The 16,232-nt window shown below is 48.0% G+C and overlaps 1 pseudogene; it reads right to left on the bottom strand.

Annotated features, from left to right (window-relative positions):
- Positions 1-7,102, bottom strand: part of LOC112073330 (speckle-type POZ protein-like A) — a 77,124-nt pseudogene extending 70,022 nt beyond the window's left edge.
- Positions 7,103-16,232: the final 9,130 nt, after the last annotated feature.

The following is a 16,232-nucleotide window of genomic DNA, read 5'->3' as shown; positions in this document are numbered from 1 at the left end:
CCAGGCTGTATCACAACCGGCCATGATTGGGAGTCCCATAGGGTGGCGCACAATTGGCCCAGCATCGTCCGGGTTTGGCCGGGGTAGGCCGTCATTGTAAATAAGAATTTGTTCTTAACTGACTTGCCTGGTTAAATAAAGCACACTTTGGGTGAAAGGAGATAATATTGGGACGCACCCCTAATCTCAACTGTCTCCTCAGCATCCGGCTAGTTGTTTCATGGCCTGTCTCCTCAGCATCTAGCTAGTTGTTTCATGGCCTGTCTCCTCAGCATCTAGCTAGTTGTTTCATGGCCTGTCTCCTCAGCATCTAGCTAGTTGTTTCATGGCCTCTCCCTCAGCATCTAGCTAGTTGTTTCATGGCCTGTCTCAACTGTCTCAGCATCTAGCTATTGTTTCATGCTGTCTCAACTGCTCCTCAGCTCTAGCTAGTTGTTTCATGGCCTGTCTCAACTGTCTCCTCAGCATCTAGCTAGTTGTTTCATGGCCTGTTCTCCTCAGCATCTAGCTAGTTGTTTCATGGCCTGTCTCCTCAGCATCTAGCTAGTTGTTTCATGGCCTGCTCTCCTCAGCATCTAGCTAGTTGTTCATGGCCTGTCCTGTCCCTAGCATCTAGCTAGTTGTTTCATCGGCCTGTCTCCTTAGCATCTAGCTAGTTGTTTCACTGCCTGTCTCCTCAGCATCTAGCTAGTTGTTTCACGGCCTGTCTCCTCAGCATCTAGCTAGTTGTTTCATGGCCTGTCTCCTCAGCATCTAGCTAGTTGTTTCACGGCCTGTCTCCTTCAGCATCTAGCTAGTTGTTTCAAGGCCTGTCTCCTCAGCATCTAGCTAGTTGTTTCATGCCTGTCTCCTCAGCATCTAGCTAGTTGTTTCATGGCCTGTCTCCTCAGCATCTAGCTAGTTGTTTCATGGCCTGTCTCCTTAGCATCTAGCTAGTTGTTCACGGCCTGTCTCCTCAGCATCTAGCTAGTTGTTTCACGGCCTGTCTCCTTAGCATCTATCTAGTTGTTTCACGGCCTGTCTCCTCAGCATCTAGCTAGTTGTTTCACGGCCTGTCCTTCTAGCATCTAGCTAGTTGTTTCACGGCCTGTCTCCTTAGCATCTAGCTAGTTGTTTCACGGCCTGTCTCCTCAGCATCAAGCTAGTGTGTTCACGGCCTGTCTCCTCAGCATCTAGCTAGTGTTTCACGGCCTGTCTCCTCAGCATCTAGCTAGTTGTTTCACGGCCTGTCTCCTCAGCATCTAGCTAGTTGTTTCACGGCCTGGTCTCCTAGCATCTAGCTAGTTGTTTCACGGCCTGTCTCCTCAGCATCTAGCTAGTTGTTTCATGGCCTGTCTCCTCAGCATCTAGCTAGTTGTTTCATGGCCTGTCTCCTCTAGCATCTAGCTAGTTGTTTCATGGCCTGTCTCCTCAGCATCTAGCTAGTTGTTTCATGGCCTGTCTCCTTAGCATCTAGCTAGTTGTTTCATGCCTGTCTCCTCAGCATCTAGCTAGTTGTTTCATGGCCTGTCTCCTTAGCATCTAGCTAGTTGTTTCATGGCCTGTCTCCTCAGCATCTAGCTAGTTGTTTCATGGCCTGTCTCCTCAGCATCTAGCTAGTTGTTTCATGGCCTGTCTCCTCAGCATCTAGCAGTTGTTTCATGGCCTGTCTCCTCAGCATCTAGCTAGTTGTTTCATGCCTGTCTCCTCAGCATCTAGCTAGTTGTTTCATGGCCTGTCTCCTCAGCATCTAGCTAGTTGTTTCATGGCCTGTCTCCTCAGCATCTAGCTAGTTGTTTCATGGCCTGTCTCCTCAGCATCTAGCTAGTTGTTTCATGGCCTGTCTCCTCAGCATCTAGCTAGTTGTTCATGGCCTGTCCCTCAGCATCTAGCTAGTTGTTTCATGGCCTGTCTCCTCAGCATCTAGCTAGTTGTTTCTGGCTGTCTCAACTGTCTCCTCAGCATCTAGCTAGTGTTTCATGCCTGTCTCCTTAGCATCTAGCTAGTTGTTTCACGCCTGTCTCCTCAGCATCTAGCTAGTTGTTTCACGCCTGTCTCCTCAGCATCTATGCTAGTTGTTTCATGGCCTGTCTCCTCAGCATCTAGCTAGTTGTTTCACGGCCTGTCTCCTCAGCATCTAGTAGTTGTTTCAGCCTGTCTCCTCAGCATCTAGCTATTGTTTCATGGCCTGTCTCCTCAGCATCTAGCTAGTTTGTTTCATGGCCTGTCTCCTCAGCATCTAGCTAGTGTTTCATGGCCTGTCTCCTTAGCATCTAGCGTTGTTTCACGGCCTGTCTCCTCAGCATCTAGCAGTTGTTCACGGCCTGTCTCCTTAGCATCTATCTAGTTGTTTCACGGCCTGTCTCCTCAGCATCTAGCTAGTTGTTTCACGGCCTGTCTCCTTAGCATCTAGCTAGTTGTTTCACGGCCTGTCTCCTTAGCATCTAGCTAGTTGTTTCACGGCCTGTCTCCTCAGCATCAAGCTAGTTGTTTCACGGCCTGTCTCCTCAGCATCAGCTAGTTGTTTCACGCCTGTCCCTCAGCATCAGCTAGTGTGCACGGCCTGTTCTTCCTCAGCATCTAGCTAGTTGTTTCACGGCCTGTCTCCTCAGCATCTAGCTAGTTGTTTCACGGCTGTCTCCTCAGCATCTAGCTAGTTGTTTCATGGCCTGTCTCCTCAGCATCTAGCTAGTTGTTTCATGGCCTGCTCCTCAGCATCTAGCTAGTTGTTTCATGGCTGTCTCCTTTTTCCTCGCATCTAGCTAGTTGTTTCATGGCCTGTCTCCTTAGCATCTAGCTAGTTGTTTCATGGCCTGTCCCTCAGCATCTAGCTAGTTGTTTCATTGCCTGTCTCCTCTAGCATCTAGCTAGTTGTTTCATGGCCTGTCTCCTCAGCGATCTAGCTAGTTGTTTCATGGCCTGTCTCCTCAGCATCTAGCTAGTTGTTTCATGCAGCCTGTCTTCCTCAGCATCTAGCTAGTTGTTTCATGGCCTGTCTCCTCAGCATCTAGCTAGTTGTTTCATGGCCTGTCTCCTCAGCATCTAGCTAGTTTGTTTCATGGCCTGTCTCCTCAGCATCTAGCTAGTTGTTTCATGGCCTGTCTCCTCAGCATCTAGCTAGTTGTTTCATGGCCTGTCTCCTCAGCATCTAGCTAGTTGTTTCATGGCCTGTCTCCTCAGCATCAGCTAGTTGTTCATGGCTGTTCATCTCCTCAGCATCTAAGCTAGTTGTTTCAGGGCCCGATCAACTTCTCCTCAGCATCTAGCTAGTTGTTTCATGGCCTGTCTCCTCAGCATCTAGCTAGTTGTTTCATGGCCTGTCTCTTCAGCATCTAGCTAGTTGTTTCATGGCCTGTCTCCTCAGCATCTAGCTAGTTGTTTCATGGCCTGTCTCAACAGACCTGCCACCACTCTAGACACGCCTGGAAGACAACACTGATTTTGCTAGACTATTTCACCTGTCACTTTCTAACTTCTGTTTCTTATTTGCCTGTACATACTATTTTAATTTAGACAAGTGAGACAGTAATACAAATACACATTGTGAATAACTGGATACATGCCTAGTGACATATTTGCTAACATTGCTAAGAAATTGTAAACTACAGATCTAAAATGAGGATACGTTGGTAAGAAATCAGACCTGGCCCCTTACTTTTTTCAATCTTTACTAAACGAGTAAAGCCAGTATGTCTATGTATGCGGATGACTCAACTATACACGTAGCTACTACAGCAACTGAAATGACTGTAACACTTAAAGAGCTGCAGTTAGTTTCGGAATGGGTAGCAAGGAATAAGTTAGTTCTACATATTTCCAAAACTAAAAGCATTGTATTTGGGATAAATCATTCACTAAACCCTAAACCTCAACTATATCTCGTAATGAATAATGTGGAAATTGAGCAAGTTGAGGTGACTAAACTGCTTGGAGTAACCCTGTATTGTAAACTATTATGGTCAAAACATATTGATAAAACAGTAGCTAAGATGGGGAGAAGTCTGTCCATAATAAAGCGCTGCTCTACTTTCTTAACACTATCAACAAGGCAGGTCCTACAGGCCCTAGTTTTGTCGCACCTAGACTACTGTTCAGCAGCCACAAAGAGGGACTTGGGAAAATTGCAGTTGTCTCAGAACAGGGCAGCATGGCTGGCCCTTAAAAGTAAACAGAAAGCTAACAATGACATGCATGTCAATCTCTCATGGCTCAAAGTGGAAGAGAGATTGACTTCATCATTACTTGTTTTTGTAAGAGGCGTTGACAAACTGAATGTACCAAGCTGTCTGTTTAAAATACTTGCACACAGCTCAGACATCCATGCATACCCCTCAGGACATGCCACCAGAGGTCTCTTCACAGTCCCCAAGTCCAGAACAGACTACGGGATGTGCACAGTACTACATAGAGCCATGACTACATGGAACTCTATTCAACGTCAAGTAACTGATGGAAGCAGTAGAATCAGATAAAATAAAAACATAAAAATACACCTTATGGAACAACGGGGAGTGTGAAGAGACACACAAAAGTACATGCATATGCACACATTGTTGCATGGTGGTATCAAACATATTGTATTGTAGATATGTAGTAGTGCAGTAATTTTATATGATGTACTGTTTTATCTTTTGTTTTATATGTAATGTAAGTGCTTTAAAAATGTTTGGACCCCAGGAAGAGTAGCAGCTAATGGGGATCCATAATAAACCCCAGGAAGAGTATCTGCTGCCTTGGCAACAGCTAATGGGAATTCATAATAAACCCCAAGAAGAGTAGCTGCTGCCTTGGCAGGAACTAATGGGGATCCTAATAAACCCCAGGAAGAGTAGCTGCTGCCTTGACAGGAACTAATGGGGATCATAATAAACCAGGAAGAGTAGCTGCTGCTTGGCAGGAACTAATGGGGATCCATAATAACCCCAGGAAGAGTGGGCTGCTGCCTTGACAGGAACTAATGGGGATCCATAATAAACCCCAGGAAGAGTAGCCGCTGCCTTGGCAGGAACTAATGGGGATCCATAATAAACCCCAGGAAGAGTGGCTGCTGCCTTGACAGGAACTAATGGGGATCCATAATAAACCCCAGGAAGAGTAGCCGCTGCCTTGGCAGGAACTAATGGGGATCCATAATAAACCCCAGGAAGAGTAGCTGCTGCCTTGGCAGGAACTAATGGAGATCCATAATAAATACAAATATTTATTAGGGATCCCCATGTCATGCTATTGATAGTATCCCATGTGTGCACCTCTCAGACAGGGTGATCTAATTAATAGGAATGATTCAGTGTTCCCTAGGACCTAGTTCATCACTGACTGCTTCATGGTCCAGTATGGAGGCCCCACTCTGAGGACAGAACATTCAGACATTTGTTGGAACCAATCAACAATTAGTTTGATATAAAACTAATGGGCTCCCAAGCGGCACAGCGGTCTAAGGCACTGGTTCGATTCCAGGCTGTGTCACAACCGGTGTGATTGGGAGTCCCATAGGGCTGCGCACTATTGGCCCAGCGTCATCCGGGTTTGGCCAGTGTAGGCCGTTATTGTAAATAATAATTTGTTCTTAACTGACTTGCCTAGTTAAATAAAGGTTACAAAACGTTCCTGAACTGAAGTGTCTTTCAAATAGCAGCATTGACCTGATATGGCCACAGATCAAGCAATGCCCAGATAATAGCCAACAGAAATGGTCAGAATAAGTTAATTCTATTCCATGTATGTTAGCATTTTTTTATGATGATGTAGCTATGACTTACTGTCAAATGACACAGGTAGTCTGATATTCTTGAGCTAGCTAGCTAACTAGCGGAAGTTAGTTCTCAAAATGATCAACGTTTACCTTGATCATCAGGCATCCCACATGTAACTACTTTTTAGGGCTTTATTAATGTAATTTGATGTGCCCCATTTTACTATATAATGCCACATATTTCAGGCAAAACTAGCGAATGTTAGCTAGCTAGTCGAGGAGCATTGCTAGCCAGACAACGACCGGTCTTTAAAAAAAATCAGAACTGAAATATCAAATGTGAAGACTGAGGTATTGTCTGTCCGCCTACGATTAATTTGACAATATGAGCCAGAAGATGTCATCCTTGATTTGGCCCAGATTCGGTTCTTATGTTTTTGTTGGCTAGCAACGTTAGCTGGTTTTGAAGTTAACCAGCGAGATTCAAAATAGCTAACTAGCCCGTGTCCTCAATACCAAGTCAAAGGCAGGCGCTGTTGATACGGGCTGTTAGCTAGCGACATTTATAGCTAGCTGGTGAAGCTGTATTCTGCCTTGCTAGCATTGCTTCATGCTAGCTAGAAAGCTAGTTAATTAGATAGCTAGCTAACGTCTGCGCGATAGCTATCAAAATTACAACTTAACAACTGGTTAACTAGTAACAATACCATGATGGTATAACTCATGGATAACTAAATGGAAAGTGTAGCTAGATAACAAAGTCGGTCTGCTTGACCAGGCCTGGCTAACCAAGTTAGYTAGCGGTAGCTAAAATCGAGGTTGCTAATTGGTCAATATCAAGCACCGCTTAGAAACAAAGGCCCCTCACCGTAATATTTGTTGAAAAACACTGGTGTTGCCAACTATCATCGTACAAGTTTGTTAGAGATGCTAAAATAAGTGATGACTGAAATGAGCTACAAGGCATGTTTGCGCATATTGTTTTAGAAATACATCGGCGTCCAACGACATACTTATTCTTTGAGGGGAAACATATTAGCTAGCTAACGTTAGATTGTTTGGTACAGTACTGGTAGTTAGCTAGCTACGGGAAATGGAAAAATGTTTAACTACGAACCTTTCATTTCCATGCTTCCACTAAATGCAACGAATCTTATCTCAGCCGTTCATTTCCACCATCAGTTATTTAGCTAGCTAAACAATGGAAAACTGCGTTTTAACCATTCTCGTGCTCAGTGCTATGTAAAACGTATATGTTTTTCAGAGTCTAACATCATAGGCTACTTTACTAGGTAGGTGGAGGCAGATTAGTAAGCAGCTTCCCAGATAACAAAAAATGTCGTCCCGCTTGCTATTTGCCGCCTTCCTTACGCCCAGGTCAACATCAAGTCTCGGACCACCTGTCTCAAAGCCAGTCTCTACCCCAAGCCACCAGACTGCCCCAACAGCTGAACTCTGGGCTGACTCCTGCACCCTACCACACACTTACCATTTATTCATATTCTTTACACACTGAAGTCAGTTTTGTCTACCGGACCAATGCAATAGTTCTGTCACCTTACTGCACTACTAATGTATATACTTTCATATATTATCATTATATGCTGCAACTGCATTGTACTGAGGGGCACAACTTTCATTGGGGATGGGGGACATGACCACCCCAACCATATTCTGAAATTTCATTTTTGTCCCCTCCACTTTTATCATGCAGTGATATAAAATGCGGCATCGGTGTGCTTTAGGTAGTGGTGAGGAGTCGACTCCAAAATAATCGATTCCTCAACTCCTTGGCGGTCGACTTGCATTTCTGGGCGTCAAGCTTGACTCCTAAGATTCAGTATTTTTGCAATGGAGGAAACTATTTGCCGTAGTCTACTTCGGGCTCCCGTGTGGCGCAGCGGTCTAATGCACTACATCTCAGTGTTAGAGGGGTCACTACAGAACCTGGTTTGATTCCAGGCTGTATCACAACCAGCTGTGATTGGGAGTCGAATAGGGTGGCGCACAACTGGCTCAGTGTTGTTAGGGTTTGGCCGGGGTAGGCTGTCATTGTCAATAAGAATTTGTTCTTAACTGACTTGCCTAGTTAAATAAATAAAAAAACACAAACTATCTCATCTTTCACAGCAAAGAGTGAGATGGGAGGGACATAGGTAGGTGTGTCAACCACCGTGCATTGTTAGTCAAAAGATGTAGGCTATAGACTACTGCAATTTGTTATTTCTTGGCTTGCAATGTGTTGTGCAAGTTCACTAAAGTAGGGGCTATCAATGAGGAGGCTGAGCTATTCTACCCGCAACAGACCGAAGACCAAACACACATTAAAACCCTGGCTGGCTGTTGATGTCCAAAGTCAGGGCTCTCCAACCCTGTTCCTGAAAAGCTACCTTCCTGTAGGTTTTTGCTTCACCCCCAGTTGTAACTAACCTGATTCAGTTTATCAACCATCATTATTTAATCAGATGCAATAGATTAGGGTTGGAGTAGCTGGGTCATTTGGACCTCAAAACCTTTGAGGGAAAAAGGTTGTTTTGTATTCTATCAGAAAAAGGACATGTTTGACTTTAAGAAAAACATACTGGTCAAGCTCAGGCACAGATTTTTGGGTGCATTTTCCAATTTGTGCATAATTCTAACAGGGTGGATGGAATCTAACAGGGTGGAAATGTTGAGCCTAAATGAGTCATTGCTCTGTGAGTAAGCGAGATTGAGCTAGCATAATGGTGAACACTTCTCTATCAAACATATTTTAACATTTCGATTTTTTTTCTATATAATTTGGCCTAACAGGGTGGAAATGTATGAGTGGGACATACAAACTAACAACATGAAACATGGACAAATACAATGCCTTCAGAAAGTATTCAGACCCCTTGACCTTTTCCACATTTTGTTATGTTACAGCCTTATTCTAAAATTGATTAAATAAATAAAAACACATCAGCAATCTACACACAATACCCCATAATGACAAAGCGAAAACAGGTTTCTAGAAATGTCTGCAAATGTATTAAATATCAAAAACAGAAATACCTTATTTGCATAAGTATTTACATCCTTTGCTATGASACTCAAAATCGAGCTCAGTTGCATCCTGTTTCCATTGATCATCCTTGAGATGTTTCTACAACTTGATTGGAGTCCACCTGTGGTAAATTCAATTGATTGGACATGATTTGGAAAGGCACACACCTGTCTATATAAGGTCCCACAGTTGACAGTGCATGTCAGCGCAAACACCAAGCTATGAGGTCGAAGGAATTGTCCGTAGAGCTCAGAGACAGGATTGTGTCGAGGCACAGATCTGGGGAAGGGTACCAAAACATTTTTGCAGCATTGAAGGTCCCCAAGAACACAGTGGCCTCCATCATTCTTAAATGGAAGAAGTTTGGAACCACCAAGACTCTTCCTAGAGCTGGCTGCCCGGCCAAACTGAGCAATCTGGGGAGAAGGGCCTTGTTCAGGGAGATGACCAAAAACCCGATGGTCACTCTGACATAGCTCTAGAGTTCTTCTGTGGAGATGGGAGAACCTTCCAGAAGGACAACCATCTCTGCAGCACTCCACCAATCAGGCCTTTATGGTAGAGTGGCCAGGTGAAAGCCACTCCTCAGTAAAAGGCACATGACAGTAGACTTGGAGTTTKCCAAAAGATACCTAAAGACTCTGACCATGAGAAACAAGATTCTCTGGTCTGGTGAAACCAAGATTGAACTCGTTGGCCTGAATGCCAAGCGTCACGCCTGAAAGAAACATGGCACCATCCCTACAGTGAAGCATGGCTGTGGCAGAATTATGCTGTGAGGATGTTTTTCAGCGGCAGGGACTGGTAGACTAGTCAGGATCGAGGCAAAGTACAGATGAAAACCTGCTCCAGAGCTCTCAGGACCTCAAACTGGGGCGAAGGTTCACCTTCCAACAGGACAATGACCCTAAGCACACAGCCAAGACAACACAGGAGTGGCTTTGGGACAAGTCTCTGAATGTCATTCAGTGGCCCAGCGAGAGCTTGTACTTGAACCCGATCGAACAACTCTGGAGAGACCTGAAAATAGCTGTGCAGCGACGCTTCCCATCCAACCTGACAGAGCTTGAGAGGATCTGCAGAGAAGAATGGGAGAAACTCCCCAAATACAGGTGTGCCAAGCTTGTAGTGTCATACCCAAGAAGACTTGAGTCTAATCACTGCCAAAGGTGCATCAACAAAGTACTGAGTAAAGGGTCTGAATACTAATGTAAATGCGATTTCTTTTTTTATAAATGAGCAAACATTTCTAAAAACCTGTTTTTGCTTTGTCATAAGACATTGTGTGTAGATTGAGGAGGAAAAAAACACAATGTAATACATGTTAGAATCAGGCTGTAACGTAACAAAATGTGGAAAAAGTCAAGGGGTCTGAATACTTTCTGAAGGCACTGTAGATATTTATGTAGCTTTGCACCACAGGTTTCCAACCAAAGTAATTAGGACAGCTGAATGTAGTGTTATTGTAGGAAGGGGTTTTCTTAAATGGAGAATTACCACAAACTAACCTGGTAGAAAGTGATATCACGGACACACAGAAAATCTTAAATAAAATAAATACAATAATCATAAAAACAATTGAAAGAGACTAACTAGGACTATAAAATAATGGAGAGATTCTATCAATTTTATTATTTTAGGCTTATATTTCTTGTTGAAGTAGTTGATAAATAGCACCTGGGGACATGGCAAAAACACCTACATCCACTGACAAAAAGTGTTTAAAATGCATAAAATTCCCTTTCAGGATACATATTTTTGTGTTTTTAAGGTAAACGACACCAGACCTTATATTTTATGTCTTTTGAAATCCACATTTTACACTAATAAGAACTGCTATTTCCTGGTGTGTTAAACCGTGGGGTGTTGGGTTGCCCGTGCAGAGATTAACACAGAGACAGGGAGGATTTAGTCCCCAAAAACAACTTTACTAGGACATAAAATTAACATAACAAAGAAAATTACGTAGGTTTGGCTTGGTCCTTCTTCTCCACTTTTGCTCTGTGACGGTCTCTCCTCGTTCTCTCCCGCGGTGTGCCACAGTGCTCCTTTTATTTGGCCTCCACGGCTGGTTGGCACTTTCCCCTAATTACCTCCACTTGGAGCTATCCGTGTTGGGGTGCCCAGCTCACGTACTCCCAGCAGAGGGAGCCAGCGTCGCATCACGTACCTCCCCTCTATCACGGTCCCCCGGGGTAGACCTCCTGGGATACCCCCCCCCCCCCTTAGCCCTGACAGGGAGGGAGGCATGCTCAGGGCTACTGGAGAGGGCGTCTGCATTGCCGTGCTGGGCCCCCGACCTGTGGACAACAGAGAAAGAGAAGGACAGGAACCAGCGAGTGACACAGTCATTTGTGTCCTTACCTCTTGCCATCCACACAAGCGGGGCATGGTCAGTGATCAGGGTGAACTTCCTCCCRAGGAGGTAATACTTGAGGGTGTCCAGTGCCCACTTCACGGCGAGGCACTCCTTCTCGACATTCGAGTTCTTCTTCTTCTCCCTCGGGAGGAGCTTCCTGCTGACATACATGATTGGGTGCTCCTCGCCTTCCTGCTCTTGGGACAAAATGGCCCCTACTTCTGTGTCATACGCGTCTGTCTGGACCAGGAGGTTTTTTGAGAAGTCCGGGGTGACGAGTACCGGGTGCGAACATAGAGCATCCTTCAGGGCCTGGAATGCCTCCTCTGTCCTCCGTCAATAGCACCGTCTGGGGTAGTCGTGCCTTCGTTAAGTCTGTGAGGGGAGAAGCTATTGCGGTAAAGTTAGGTACAAACCGACTGTAGTATCCTGCTAACCGCAGGAATGACTTCACCTGCCTCTTGGTTCGGGGGACCGGCCATCCCCTAATGGCAGCGATTTTTTTTTCTTGGGGCTTCACATTTCCTCTCCCGATCTGATAGCCCAGGTACTCCACCTCGGCGTAGCCCAGCTTGCACTTGTGGGGGTTCGCTGTCAGACCTGCATCCCTTAGTGCATCAACCACTGCCTGTAACCTACAAAGATGTGACTCCCAACTGTCACTGTGCACAATTATGTCTGCCAGATATGCAGCTGCGTACTCACTGTGCGGCCGCAAGACGCGGTCCTTGAGTCGCTGAATGGTCGCTGGTGCCTCGTGGAGCCCGAAAGGCAGAACCCGGTAGTGGTATAGCCCCCCCGGAGTGGAGAAGGCAGTCTTCTCCTGAGAGGCCGCTGCCAGTGGCACCTGCCAGTACCCCTTCGTCAGGTCCAAGGTGCTGACATATCTCGCCATCCCCAAGCGGTCAATCAGTTCGTCCACCCAGGGCATGGGGTAGGCATCAAACTTACTGACCTCGTTCAGGCCCCGGAAGTCATTGCAGAAGCGGACGGTTCCGTCCGGTTTTGGAACCAGCACGATAGGGCTAGACTACTCACTGTGGGACTCCTCCAGTACCTTCTGGTATCCGGTATGACCGTTTATGCACTTTTTCTCCCGGACGTGTGTGGATATGATGTTCCACGAGATCCGTGCGCCCCGGCACCTCGGAGAACACGGTTGTATTCTGCTGGACCAACTCTCTGAGCTCTTTTCGTTGGGTCGGGCTGAGGTCTTCCCCCATTGCAAATTCAACAGAGGGCGGGCCCTACTGTGGCAAGGTCTACGTTACGCACAGCGCCTCGTGTGCGTGCCATTTCTTCAGTAAGTTCACATGGTACAGCTGGAGGGGTTTTCTATGGCCCGGTTGGCGGACCTTATAGTTGATCGCCTACCCGCTCAACGATGTCGTAGGGCCCATGCCACGTAGCCAGGAATTTACTCTTCGTTGTAGGGATCAGCACCAAGAACTTCTCACCTGGTTGGAACTCTCGTGGTTGAGCCCCCCGGTTGTAGACACGCTCCTGGGCACATTGCACCTGGGCTATTTGCTCTCTCACCATTAGCCAAATTGCCGTCATCCTCGCCCTCATCTCCTCCACATGTTCTACTATGCTGCAAAGGGGGGTTGGCTGCTCTTCCTAGACCTCCTTGGCTAGGTCCAGCAGCCCATGGGGCCGACGGTCATACAGAAGCTCAAAGGGGGAGAACCCTGTGGATGCTTGGGGTACCTCACGCACTGAAAACATCAGGTGGGGCAGCAGCTGGTCCCAGTTCCTCCCGTCTCTCTCGATGACCTTCTTTAGCATCTGTTTTAGGGTCTTGTTGAAGCGTTCAACTAGTGGACTAGTCCGTTTGTGGATGGTACACACTGGTCCTCACCCGTTTTATTCGTAATAGATTGCAGACATCTTTCATCACACGAGACATGAATGCGGTGCCCTGGTCTGTCAGGATTTCCCGCAGAATACCCACCCGGCTAAATAAATGGAAGAGCTCTCGTGCGATACCTTTTGCTGCCGCCGTGCGTAGCGGGATTGCCTCAGGATACCGGGTGGCGTAATCCACGATTACCAGGATGTATTGGTGTCCCCTCGCGGTCTTCACCAATGGACCCACCAGATCCATTGCCACCAGCTCGAATGACACTCCTATAATGGGCAAGGGAACCAAAGGGTTTCTATAATGTATCCTCTGAGCTGTGATCTGGTACTCCGGGAAACTACGGCAGTAGTCCTCCATGGTGGGCTTGACTCCGGGCCAGTGGAACCGGTTCCCGCTCCGCTTCCTGGTTTTCTCCATCGACAGGTGTTTCCCAAGTAGGTGGGTGTGGGCAAGCTGCAACACAGTCCTAACATACTGGCTGGGTATGAGTAACAAGTCTTTTGTCTTCCCATTATGCTTTACTACCTGATACAATAAATTACACTTGATTGCGAAGTGGGGGTAGCACCAATCACTTACCCCAGGTAACATTACGCCATCCACCGCAATCACCTGGCCCCTAGCATTCTGGAGATTGGGGTCTTCTAACTGAGCCGTCCCGAACTGACCCGTGAGGATTCCCGTGCCGGGAGGTCCATCTAGGGCCTCCACCTCCATAAAGGGGAGCCTGAGGTCTTCCTCACATAGGTGGCTCGCTTGCCGGAGCGGGGTCGTCTCCCTCCTCCGGGTCCGACTCGGGCCTAGTGGACACCTCTCGTGGCGGGGGGTGGGTTGCACAGGCCACTGTCCTTTTTCCTTTTCTTCCTACCTCACGTGCACGCCTCCCCAGGTCCCTCCACAGTGCCTGGAAGAGAGGGCAGTCTCGACCGAGTATAATGGACACGGGTAGGTTAGGAACAGCCCCCACACGCATCTGGCACTCCCCCCTTGGGGTGGTTATCCTCACCGGTACCGTTGGGTCCCTCTTCGTGTCCCCGTGTACACAGGACACTGTCACCTCCTCGTCCCTCGGTTCCTCCTTCCCCTCTCGGGTGAGCCACTGCGGGTGGGCCAGGGTCACCATGCTGCTGGAGTCCAGCAGAGCGCTGGTATCGATGCTATCGATTCGTACCGGAACCATTGAAGGGGTCGTCTCGGTGTGCGCCCAACAGGAGGTGACTTAACTCGCCATCCAGATTACCCCAGAGCTGGGGGATGCGTAGGGCATGGCCTCCTCCCGGCCGGGACAGCTCCACGCGAGGTGCACCAGCTCACCGCACTCATACCAGCATCTCTGATCTAGGTCCAGCAGCCGCTGACGTCGTCGGTTTGGGTCACCCTCCTGCTTCACAGCCTCGGCTGGTTCCATCCGGGGCCCCTTCAGCCCCTCATCTCTCTTTGTGTTGTTCGTCCCCCTTGCCGCATCCCCTCTCTCCGCTCGGGCCCCTCTCAGCAAGTCCTGGATGTTCTGGTGAATTTCCACAGCGGTCAGCAATTCCTGCAGGCTCTGGGGGTTCTGCATGCTCACTGTCTTCTTCATCTCGTATGGCAGGGCCCGAAGGTACTGATCCAGGACGAGCTTGTCAATCATCCGGAGGGACGGTACGTCAGTCTGTAGCCAGCCCTTGGTCAGGCGCACCAGGTCGCTCATCTGAGCACGGAGGGAAAAGGTGGGATCAAAGGCCCAGTCGTGGACCAGTTGTGCACGCCATGCGAGACTGAATCCATAACAGCTCAGGATCTCCCGTTTGAGTCCCTCATAATTCACGGCCTGGTCAGCATTCAAATCAAAGTAGGCCTTCTGGGCCTTCCCAGAGAGGTAGGGTGCCAACAGGCTGGCCCGCTTGGGCCATCCTTCCCGCTGTGCCGTCCTCTCGAAGGTGCACAAATACGACTCCACGTCATCTTCCTTCCTCCCTTAACGGAACCAGGAACTGATTCGGGCCAGACTCCTGAACCCTCCCAACCTTTCAACTGGGCTACCTCCGCTACCAGTCTGCGGTTTTGTTGGTGCTGCTCCTCCAATCTGAGGTTTTGTTGGTGCTGCTCCTCCAGGCTGAGGTTTTGTTGGTACTGCTCCTCCAGTCTAGTTTGTTGTGCTGCTCCCAGTCTGAGGGTTTGTTGCGTGCTGCTCCTCCAGTCTGAGGTTTTGTTGGTGCTGCTCCTCCAGTCGGAGTTGTTGGTGCTGCTCCTCCAGCTCGAGGTTTTGTTGGTGCTGCTCCTCCAGTCTGAGTTTTGTTGGTGCTGCTCCTCCAGTCTGAGGTTTTGTTGGTGCTGCTCCTCCAGTCTGAGGTTTTGTTGGTGGCTGCTCCTCCAGTCTGAGGTTTTGTTGGTGCTGCTCCTCCAGTCTGAGGTTTTGTTGGTGCTGCTCCTCCAGTCTGAGGTTTGTTTGTGCTGCTCTCCAGTCTGAGGTCTGTTGGTGCTGCTCCTCCAGTCTGAGGTTGTTGTTGCTGCTCCTCCAGTCTGAGGTTTGTTGGTGCTGCTCCTCCAGTCTGAGGTTGTGTTGGTGCTGCTCCTCCAGTCTGAGTTTGTTGTTGCTGCTCCTCCAGTCTGAGTGTGTTGGTGCTGCTCCTCCAGTCTGAGGTTGTGTTGTGCTGCTCCTCCAGTCTGAGGTGTTGTTGGTGCTGCTCCTCCAGTCTGAGTGTTGTTGTGCCGCTCCCCAGTCTGAGGTTTTGGTGTGCTGCTCCTCCAGTCTGAGGTTTGTTGGTGCTGCTCCTCCAGCTGAGGTTTTGTACTGCTCCTCCAGTCTGAGGTTTTGTTGGGGGCTGCTCCTCCAGTCTGAGGTTTGTTGGTGCTGCTCCTCCAGTCTGAGGGTCTGTGTTGGTGCTGCTCCTCCAGTCTGAGGTTTGTTGGTGCTGCTCTTCCAGTCTGAGGTTTTGTTGGTGCTGCTCCTCCAGTCTGAGGTTTTGTTGGTCTGCTCCTCCAGTCTGAGGTTTGTTGGTACTGCTCCTCCAGTCTGAGGTTTTTGGTGCTGCTCCTCCAGTCTGAGGTTTGTTGGTGCTGCTCCTCCAGTCTGAGGTTTTGTTGGTGCTGCTCCTCCAGTCTGAGGTTTGTTGGTGCTGCTCCTCCAGTCTGAGGTTTTGTTGGTGCTGCTCCTCCAGTCTGAGTGTTTGTTGGTGCTGCTCCTCCAGTCTGAGGTTTGTTGTTGCGTGCCTCCTCAGTCTGAGGTTTGTTGGTGCTGCTCTCAGTGGCAGTAGTCTATACAGTTTGCCAACAGAGTGGCAGTAGTCTATACAGTTATGCCAACAGAGTGCAGTAGTCTATAAAGTAT

This window comes from Salvelinus sp. IW2-2015, unplaced genomic scaffold, assembly GCF_002910315.2.
Source record: "Salvelinus sp. IW2-2015 unplaced genomic scaffold, ASM291031v2 Un_scaffold2230, whole genome shotgun sequence".
NCBI lineage: Eukaryota > Metazoa > Chordata > Actinopteri > Salmoniformes > Salmonidae > Salvelinus > Salvelinus sp. IW2-2015.
The sequence above is the reverse complement of the archived record's forward strand: the minus strand, read 5'-3'. Positions and strand labels throughout refer to the sequence as shown.